The sequence below is a fragment of the Solanum verrucosum genome, unplaced genomic scaffold (assembly GCF_900185275.1).
Source record: "Solanum verrucosum unplaced genomic scaffold, falcon-dt-bn FXZP01000074.1, whole genome shotgun sequence".
Lineage (NCBI taxonomy): Eukaryota > Viridiplantae > Streptophyta > Magnoliopsida > Solanales > Solanaceae > Solanum > Solanum verrucosum.
The window spans coordinates 146593-158333 of NW_026020200.1; the positions used below are offsets into that span (position 1 = coordinate 146593).

The 11741-nt window shown below is 33.6% G+C and overlaps 1 pseudogene; it reads right to left on the reverse strand.

Moving 5' to 3' along the window:
- Positions 1-3580: 3580 nt before the first annotated feature.
- LOC125830018 (uncharacterized) lies at positions 3581-5432 on the reverse strand (annotated as a pseudogene).
- Between the last annotated feature and the right edge of the window lie 6309 nt (positions 5433-11741).

The following is an 11741-nucleotide window of genomic DNA, read 5'->3' on the forward strand; positions in this document are numbered from 1 at the left end:
AAAGAATATGATGCATGGATGAGGAGAACGGCATATATTATATGGTAAGTGTAGACACACTCATGGAGACATTATTTACAACGAAATAGGCGGAGAAAGTATAGGAACATTATTCATTTAGTGCTTACAATAACAAACAACAAACCTTTCTGCCTGCTTATATCACTAATAATAACTTCACTCTCTTATATATATATATATACTAGATAAGGGAGCACGGGCCCAATGTTGTACTAATTGAAACTTATTAGTATGCAAGTACATATATTATTAATTTGTGCATATAACAAAAATTGATACATGTCCCGAATACAATATATAGATGCAGAAGTGGCTAAAAACTAATGCTAGATGTTTATTACATGCATTTTAAATCAAAATATTCACTCGATGATATTCATTGTTTACATCCATGCATGGCAGCATCATATTATTATTAAAATAAATATTGTTGGTGTCGAATTTTATACAGATCATGCGTCCATGATGTGTCTAGCTTTTTCCTAGCTTCCTTAGCAATTGGTGACGGAAGAACAAACCTGTATAATTATGATCGTCAGTATTCTCATTTGGAACAAAATCATAAAATATAAAATAGGCATCAATACTATTTTTCATAGTCTGTCTATTTGTCTAAGCTGCAAGACTTGAGAAGATCAATACTACTATGTGTTTCGAAAGAAATTGCAAGTGTAATGTTATTCGGTTTGTTCTGTTATATATCCCTCCTATTCAACAAAATCTAATCCCCTAGATCGAATTTATTACTGTTCATTAGCCCTTATTATTTAATCCATATACACGATGGATAAGGTCTGGAGAAATTGCATGTTCATTGGCCCCAATATACCATTTTCTGCTCTGATGGTTCTCACTTCACATGTGTAGGTCATCTAACAGCCAGCAGTGATGTATATAGTTTCAGGGTTGTTCTTCTAGAAATGCCGACAGGCTGTTGTGGACCAAAATCGCCTGGGAACATAATCTAATCGAATGGGCTGACTTTCCTTTCTAGTAATGGAAAAGTCGTCCTTATTATGGATTACTGTTCAGTACTCGGTGGAAGGAGCACATCTTGCAGTCGATCAACATTATGCCAGCTTGAAGAGGACTCGAACCTCTTCGATCTTTAGCACAAGATTTTGAGTCTCACATGTCTACCATTTCACTACTAAGACATCTTGAAAGTGAATTGTGTATTTCATGAATTTCACTTTCCTGTTCTGCTATCTATCTTCATTAGCATTTATAAAGCAAAAGCTAGAATAGACGAAATACAAATACCAAATATGTAAAAACCAATTAGTAGTAGATGAAAGAGCTAAAGAACCCAACGACGGGATAACACTGAAAAGTGATATGATACGATACGTGGCTGCCAATTGCGGGAATGAAGACACGCATAAGTGAATGGTAAATGTAAAGCTTCGATACCAATTAGAAGTTGGATTACATGTACGTACCATAAGTTGTAACTGCTTGATGGCATTTGCTAAGAAGCAAAGTTTTACAAGATACTTAGTTATGTACAATTTATTTACATAACAAATGTGATGCCTCATATCATCTCCGATACTGTGATCTTTGACCATAAGATTGAAACCTGTTAGGAAAAGTGAAAAAAATAATACTTTTACTTGAGATAGTCATGAGTACGTTCGTCATACATACATGAAAGGAGGTGTACAATTACATCAAGAGTTGTATACTCAGCAAAGGCTGATGAGGTTAGCTAGGTAGTTCTTGTTGAAACAGAGACAAATTAACACACACATTTGTCAAAGTCACTTTCTTTAAAATTAAGCACAGAAAAAATGCATGTCATGAAAACTTTATGGCTTTGTCACATTCAATTCAATATTAGACAGACATAATAAGCCTTACTTTATTATAAAATTTCAGGTCAAAATCAAAACAAGAACAATCCTATGTTCAATCTACAACTATTAAACAGTGAACAATGGGGTTACCTTAAATAGAGCAAAAATCGAGGCTTGAAAATAGCTAGCTAAAACCCAATTTCACTGCCCAAAAATTTCTTAACAGTATTTCGAAATCTGGGAAATTGGGATAATCGAAGGGATAAAGCTTTGGATAAACTCTACAGAGCAAAAGTTAACTTGGTTCAAACAATAGCAAACCAATGTATAGAATGGAAAAGAGTACGTGTTACAGAGAGAGACGTATACAATGCAAGGAATTTGCAGCCAGGCTTATCACAAGCCAAAATGACGAAACTACCCTGATTTTCCAATACTAGATGGGGAAGGCCCGTGGCAAGCACGGGCCCAATAGTCAAAATATTATGCTTGTAAAAATAATAATATTAATGAATCAAGGGTGATGACTTTTGCAGAAGATGGATAATATCATATATTATATATTATTAGGTATATTTATTTAGAATATGTACAACAGACATCAGTATGATGCCAATTTGAATGATCTGCAAATACTAACTAATGTAATACAGCCAAAATAGTATAACACATGTTTCAGTTGGTATATAAGATTGGCATGTCATTGTTTATCATATGTAGAGGACATCAGAGTTTGCTTCTTAGTAGGTAATCTTCTTCATTCAAAAACCCATAGCATAGGGAGACTGATTCATTTTATTCTCCCTATTAAGCAAAAGTGGCAAAATGAAGTGAGGGAGTTCCTGTAATTAGACAATTTAAAGTGTATCAGAAACTGAAAATATGGCAACACATAGCAAAACAATTTAAATATTGACATCCAAAGTGGCACATCTTTAGTATAGAAACTGCAAAAGAGCAAATGGAAATTTCAGAAAGAACAATACATGGTGAGTTAAAGAAGGGGGGCGGGGGGGGGGGGGAGAGCTAATGACCCAAAATGAGCAACACTTTGAAGGTAAATTTATATGCCCATTAGATATCAAAGAGAAAGAAATTCAAGGAATCATGATAAAAGTGATAGATTTGCTGTTGAATCTCTTTGTGATCAGCTCTGTAATTAGTATAATTGAGGTTTATCATTGTTGGAATCAATGTTTGAGAGTATAGATGCTCAATAAGTGTATTCAATTGTTGGTATGCTAATAATTCACAATTTATTTCCATAAAAATAAAAGACATTAGAATGCTTAATAACATGACAAAGACACACAACTCACTGCCCAAAAGAGGTGCTGCTAACTCTGAAGTAATCAAGCTGCTCAATTGTTATAACTAAAATAAGCTAATTGAACAGTCAACATCAGATGAGGAATAAAATAGAAATTCACAACCAATTGATTTGAACATGGATATGAACATGGATAGAGAGTTTTTAGCCCTCAATTAATGTGAGACTTTCCAACGTGATGTGAAACATAAACATAACAAAATTGTGAAATTTGAAAGCAGATAAGAGCAAATGCAAAAGAAGCACTATAACATCAGTATGAGATTTACAATGTCTCACAGGAACTATATGGATACCAGTATAAAAGAAAGTAAACTACACCTAAAAGTAGACACTTTTACCAGGACTTTTTGAAATACTTCTAAATATGTGGAATTGATAATCATTGTGACCTATAGTTTGGTGTGAAAGTGAGATGTAGATTGACCTTTTACCCCTTTTTGGTTGGTGTGGGTGGTTCAAATTTTGGCGTCACATTTGAAGAACCAACTGCAGTAGTTGTTACCATCACCTCTACCTCACTTGTTTCCAAAGGCTTTATCTTTTTAGAATTCCTATCAGTAGTGCTCTGTGGAGTATGTTCCTTTTCCATGTAGGAAAGAATGGACAAAGTAGCATGCGTGCTATTTAAGCTGCCCCAAGATGACTTCCTTAGCTCAATTTGGAATACTTTGTTTGACAACATCTCATGGACATGATTAAGAGACAATGATTGCCGCTGTAAATGTAAAGAGTTACAACAAACACTTTAGAACAAAGCATATATAGTAAACTGTTTCTGCTCAAGATATATGGTATTGTGACAATACATGTGTACAAGTAGCCAGCGGGAATGAGAGATCACCTTAGTGCAAGTTATGTCAAATATGTCTTCCGCTGTCATGGAGAGTAATTTTTCTCCCAATTCAGTAGAGATAGATGCTGTGGTTGTAGCAGTACCATCAATAAGATCAATTTGAAAGATACACCTGAAATGATGGCAAGTTTGAAATTTGTGTATAATATATGCTATATTTTGTAGAAAGTGTAATTTAGAAGTCAAAAGTATAGTACCGAGGCACTAATGCTGTTTTCCGATTGCATTTTGGACATTCAAAATCCTTTCTATCCTTTGTGCGCTTCTTCTGTTTGCATCCTGAGCATTCAAGCACACAAAACTCTTGGAATTCATCTAATATGGCCATTTCTGCTTCGACATAGAACACTCCCATCTGTCGGAAAATATCATATACATAATACGTGTTAAATTACTGATGAGTAAATATAATTTATTTTTATTATTTAGGCAAAGCTAGACAATGAGAAAATTAATAAGCATACTCTCAAATGAGCAGCTTCAAGTATGACTTACATAAGGTGCTGATGAGATTTCTGCAATAGAGATAACTTGTTGGCCAGCAGGAGTCACTATCATGGGAGCGACAAATGAGCTTGTTGAGTTTTTCTCTGACGCACAACTTAACAACATTGTTTTGTTTTCTTTTGCCCTATTGTTACAACAGATAATATGTTTTGTAGGTTCTTTATATGCAAATTAAAGCTAGAGAATAATTATGAAATGTGAGTACCAGTTGATGAGTTCTACTGCTTGTGGGTAATTAGGATTCACACGTACTATGGAATTGTACCTAGTCTACAGTGACAACCTTGTATAACACATAGCTTGTATAATGTTTTGTTATTATCTAAAATTATGTTGGTAAAAAGTTTAGCGCATATGTACCTTGATAAGTAGAGATTCCTATACTCCTTCCGAGGATTACAATCAGATCTGCCTCTGTTGCCATTTTAGAGGCAATTTCATGTCCTTCTATTTCTTCGAAATCCTCCCATAGAGTGAGGAGAAACTAATTTTTCCTGAGAGCGTGAGAACATAAGGAGAGAAGAGTAAGTACTATGATAACGCTTAGACGATAATTGATGATGCGAGCAAACAAATCAAAAAAAGCTTATCTGCATACTGCTCAATTTTGTCAGCATACATAACTGCCTTAATCTGGCATTCCTGAAAGTAAGAGTTATACAAAGCTGAGATTAACTATAGCTGCTTACCAACGGTCAAACGTAGGAAAAATGTTCACATATGGTAAAAAGAAAAAGAGCAATATTCATAAGATAAAATATAATAATGAGCTCACTTCTTCATCTTCCAAAATCAAATTTTGGAATCTACATTTCTTGTCAAGGCTTTCTCGTGGGCATCCCATTTCGACAATTTGAACTTTGCAAATCCAATCTCGTGTTGCTAATTCTATTCGGTTGATGTTCAATCTTAGTACCATGTTTGTAGGAAATATAGTTAACCAAACAGTAGTATCTGCAGGATAACATGAGTATTCAGTCAAACTCCTTTCTTTTTTGTGATTTTATGAATAGGGGTGATTAAATTAGGGAGATGCAACAACATAATTGCCCTCCACATACTAAAAGTCAGATATATTTTGGAGAAAAATAGAAAGTGCAAAAACATCTTAGTACATAAAAAATGATTATTATTTTATCAAGAGTACATAAAAATAACTAATGCAATCCAGTTTGTTGGGTAATCCAATAAGTTTCATCAGTTTAGATGGCTCTACTCCTCTTTTTGTTCTGAACCTAAAGTGTTGTTATAACTTCAACTTCTATTTTTGAAACTTAGTACAAACTTCTGCAGGATTAAATTAAATAACATGATCTGAATACAATTAAGTGCACCGAAAGAGGGGATGGAAAGTTTTGGTGACTGAGCTTATCCCTCAAACATAAATGTAATTATCACTCAATTTAGAAATACATGGAAAATTAGGAAGTTGTAAACTGCCTGTAGAAGGATAGCAAAAACATTTGGCAGATTATTGCAGGTCAGAAAATGTGTAACATACTGTGTCTGAATCTCTGATGTCTTATCTATGACTTAGTATCATAGAAGATACAGTTTCCACAAGAGAACTAATCTCCCACATTTATATCCAAATGCACCATTTAGCTCTACAAAAACCGTTTCCTATTCTGATACAAAGTAAACTTTCATGCTACTATTTAAAATTTCAATAAAAAGAAACCAAAAAGAAGACAAAAGAAAATAGCTATCCTGCATATATTCTTATCATGTTAGGCATCAAGTTAAAATCATACTCATGGGCCCGTGGTATATTTACCAAAGATTGAATAGTATAGAAACCATGAAACATGAACCATCAAACATGAAACTCATAAGGGATGCTATTACTTTGGCTTTTACATTTGCAATATCAGCACAAATGCAATACCAGAGTAATTGACGTCCAACTAATAACTGTAATTTTGACCTATTTTGATTTTCTCTTTTGGTGACAAGCAAAATCTGCAAGAAAAATTGAAAATGGGAAGAGGGAAAACATGAAAAAGGGAAAAAAAATACCTGAGAAAGGGAGCAAAAGTTTTTCTTCAATGGAAGGCTATTAAATTTGTGTTGTATGAGTAATATATATATATATATATATATATATATATATTACCTTACCCTTATTTTTTTTATTAGAAATAAGAAAGGACAATAAAACTACATGTGTCTTGTTAAAAATTCATGGGGTTTTGGTTGCCAATGAAATTGTGCCAAAAAAGAGACAAAATCATTACATTTGACTACCAAATGTAATGATTTTGTCTATTTTTTGGCACAATTTCATTGGCAACCAAAACCCCATTAATTTTGAAGAAGACACGTGTAGTTTTATTGTCCTTTCTAAATAAGGGTAAAGAATATCTATCTAACTATCTATCTATCTATATCTATATCTATATCTATATATATATATAGAGAGAGAGACAGTTGGAGAGAGAAAAAGTGGTCATCTGGGTATTAGGAAAAGTGGCAAGTGCTTTGGTATACACATAGTTTGCAGGAAAAAAAGAACACGTGTTAAGCAAAAAGGCTTCTGAAAAGTAATAGTTGATCCATAACCATTAGGAGTTAATAGTTAAAAATATTGCACATATATGCTCAATTTTGTTGAAACAGAATTCATGTGTATGTCATTTGACAATGCTAAGGCATTAAAGTTGTCTATCATTTGCACTTTGTGCATTCAAACTGCCTTGTATCTTTTGTACGCTTTTTCTTTTTGCAACCCAAATATTTTAGTACACAACACTTTTTGATATAATTTGATATTAGCATTATTACCAGAATGAAGGGAACTCCAATTGCAGAGGAAAATGAAAATTACGTCTATATTACTCCATTCCATGAATAAGTTGAGCAAGTGTATATATCTGTAAAACTCATAGAAGTTTGTGATGTAATTTCTGCAATGGGGATAATGTGATGATTCTCCTTTGATGTTTTCTGTCTTAAGAGTCATGTTCACCGAAGCAACAAAATAAGAACGATGTTGAATTGACTATTTCTAGTGGGTATCGTAAAGCGAGAGGAATGGCCAGAGAGCGAGAGAAGTCATTGCAGATTGTTATAATGCAAACTCTCTTTAAGGAAAACAAAAAAGAGATTGCATGTAAACTAAATAGAGCAATCACCTTCTCATACAGAGCCTTAACTTCTCCATACTGCTTCTTCATCTGTGGGTTCTGTGGTTCCAACCTCAATGCAAATTCAGCATCTGTGCTGCTACATTTGCATTAGACAGGAAACCTGAATATAATAGTTCCACATATGCTTACATTTCAAGATTAATTATACCTTCAATTGATTCTTTCAATTTCCCAAGTTCTTTCGTAGTAGTTGAATGGCGAGAATAAGCTTTAATGTAGCGATCATCCAGATTCAAGGCCTCTGTGCAGTCGTTCTCTGCCTCTTGAAACCTAAATACATGCGGATACAGAGAGGTAAGACAGCTCCCAATTTTCAAGCCTTATTTACGTTACTTAAAAGAACAATGAAGTGCACTAAACTTGCCTTTTGATTTTAAGATAAGTCATCGCTCTATTGGCATAAGAGACTGCAGTTGGTGAAAGTGCAATGCTTCTAGAATAGCAATCAATGGCTTCATTGAACTTTTTCTGCTTAAAGCACTCATTACCCTAGGAAACAACATAAAATGCAGATTACCAGCTATAATGACCAAGCTTTGCATTTTCAAAAAAGCACAATTAATTTGAAGGATCTAACGTACCAACTCTTTCTCTGAATTGGCATTGATGTTGCTCTCTTCTGATATCAGTTGACTTGTTAGATGGCTAATTGGATTGTAATTTTTAGAATAATTATATGGACCAGCTGCACTTCCGATCGAGGTAGATTTGCCAACTCGTTGTGTCCCATTAAATTGAGGATTAGTAAGAAGTTCAGTAGTACGACTCCAGTCTTCTCTCTGTGCAAAGTTATTAAGAGAAATGGGAAACGTTTTACAGACAAAATCTTTAGAAATAACCCACAACACCAGTTCACATGGCTGAAGTATGTGTGATGTAACCTCTTCAACAATGAAGAAAATATAGGTAGCAGCTTGCCAATAATGCAGAAACTTATTCTGTTCTTAGCCACATGGCTGAGAAATGTATAAATGGCTACAGACACTAAAATGAACGCAATGTCCATAATTATTCAGATATTGACGAAAAATCTAAAAATACTCTTAAAGAAAGTTAAGCTAACAACAACAAATATTAGAATGATTATCACAAATAAAAGGTGTTTCTTTAAGGCATTACATGTATCACTCAAAATCCCTTAGAAATGCCACACAAACATATAAAAGTTGTCTCAAAACATAGGGGAAAGCAAAATGACATGTCAAAGAAAAGTGAATTTCCAAATTCAATGATGGAGGCAGGATTTTCACTAAGGCTATACGAAGTATAAAAGAATATAATCCAGAAAACTCACAGAATTTGAGAAACAAAGAAAGAAATTAATAGAGACAACTTGAAAACTGCTGACAAAATTTGAAGTACAAATGAAGGAAAAAAGGAAATTTCAAATGTTTGAAGGAGAAAAAACAGAAATTGCACCATTATCACAAACATTAAAGATCAATCTTTGATGCACAAAAGAAAGACAGAAAACTCACCAATTTTGATCTTGAAAGATAAGAGTTTAGGTTGTTTCCACTGAAACCTTCTGATGGTCTCTAGACCTTTGAAATTCTGATGTTCAAATGCAGATTTCCACGTGTTTAACAGCCAATTAAATTGGGCCAGAAAGGGAAAATTTTCATTGTACACTTTTAATTGGTTTTTGTACAATAATAACTTGTGTGTGAAGCTTATCTGATGTTAGGCTTAAGTAGAGTGAGTTGCAAACTGAAAGATCAAATTAGAAGAAAAAATGGGGAAAAGGCACTAAATTGATAGAGCATTTGCTTCCAACAGGTAGCTCAAACACGTGGGGCACTTCCTATGCTAATGCAGTGAGCCTCAAGTCCATCACTTGCAATAATAGATACTACATCTTGGAAGCATTTGACAAAGAAGTGTTAACATCATCCTAGAGAGAATTAGTAATCATGTTAGCTTGAAGTCATGTGTATATAAAATAATTACTGAGAAATATAAAAATGATTCAGAAACATTGAATTACATCAAGTGAACATGTGTTAGCACACCAAGAAACACAAGGCAAACATGTTCCTTATAGGAGAACCATATCTATTAGTGAAGTTTAACAATCAGTATTAAAATTTTCTTTCTGAAAATGTAAGCAGGGATGGTTGTTAAGCTTGTATTGAGAATCTTGTGGGCAGACCAGAAGAAGGGGAAAATTGTCGATGAACATCAGGAAAGAAAAGAGTAGCAATACCTTTCGAGCTACCGTAGAGCAGTATAAGACCATACAATTGTTCCGTGCAGTAGCATGAAAGAATTCCTACTAAACTAAAGAAGCAGAAGACTGAAAACATTGTCATATGAGTTTCTTTCATACAACAGAAGAGAGTACATTTCATATGAATCTCATACCACATCAAATAGTCGAGAATTTCATCCAAAACAGAAGGCTTATATTTTTCTTTTAAGTAAGGTATCTGTCGAAATACATCTATATGAAACTAATTTACCTGACAATCTGCTCCTGCAGATATAACCTGACAGAATTCAAAAGCAAGGGCAGTTATTCTCTTATGATGTCCTTTGAGCTTTGGTTTTACCTATGGAAAGGGATCATAGTTGATGTGAATGAATTTAAACTAAATGCTGAGTTAGTAATATTCCAAAAATGACAGAATGAAATAAATGTCTGAATAGCTCAACCTGGCCAACTTGGGGATTATATATCTTGATGGAGGAGTCATCCATTCTTATGCCAATAACATTGTATGTTGAGGATAAAATTCCAAAAAGGTTATTGTGGGTGGGGCGGGAACACAATATTGTCATAGTCTGCATTTGCAAGAAAAATAATATAGAGATTAGTGGAAACTAAAATAAAGCAAAATAATATACATCTTCATGCAACTAATTCTTGATTTATAGCTTCTTACTTGAACTGTTAGGCTAAAGGTAGATAATGCATTTCCCTAAAAACAAAAGACATTTGAATGCTTAATAACTTGACAAACACACACAGATCACTGCCGCTCAATTGTTATAACAAAAATAATCTAATTCAGATTCTTCATTCACAATATATGTCGAACAATGAATCTAAAAACATTTAGAAATTAAGTAAATCATTAGTGCTAACCTCAGATACCCTTCTTTCAATTGCTGCTTTAAGACATTGAATCACTTTTTTTTGTTCTGCGTCTGACTTTACCAGGAAACATCTATATGTCTTATGCAGTACTCCTTCAATGAGAACAAAGTTTGTAATATTAGTTCACAAATGTTCAGAAGAATAAACCATGAAAGGGATTTCAAAACAAATAGAAAATTGTGGTACCTGGTGCACTATTGGTACTTCAGCATCTACATTGGCGATGAGGTGCCACCTGATTGAAGCAGTCCGTAGAATGTGATTCTTGCAGCACTTTGGTCATGTTCCTATAGATTCTTATTATCTTCATGGTAAGAACTTCACTAAACACATTCATCTTTCCTCCAAATTGAAAAGGGGTCACCTACAATGGAAGACAAAGTATGTGCTTTAGGATATATATATGTGTCTTCTCAAAATTATGAAGAAGAACAAGTTAAAAGTTGCACTAAGAATATTTTATTTTGTCCTAAGCAATGAAAATAAGACAATGTATGGTCTAATTGAGTCTATTCTTTAAATATATGAACTCTCTCTTTCAAATGATGACTTATCAAATACACAAGAGTAGAGAAAGCTAGTGTTTACAATGAACATGTGTTCTATAGTCTTAAATTATAAGCAAACTAAATACTTGAAACATATAATATGACACTGTGCAAAAAATGAATGTAAGATTACATATTATATACCTCTCACTAATGAATATTTTCACTGCCTTTGCCTTTTCCTTTACTGCATCCGAAACTTCAGTCATAGTCCCTCTAGCTTTCTCCCACAGTAAGCCAAATTCATAAATGAGTATTTCACATTATTAGGGCCTTTAAATGTCAATGATCCGAGCCTATATCATTACAGGCAGAATTAAGTATAGTAAGTGGAACAAAAATGCTAAAGCTTTATATATATTTGAAAAGTAAATAAATTAAGTTGTAAGCAAATATAGATATCTAGTGAGCTTAAAGCAACAACCAAAAAT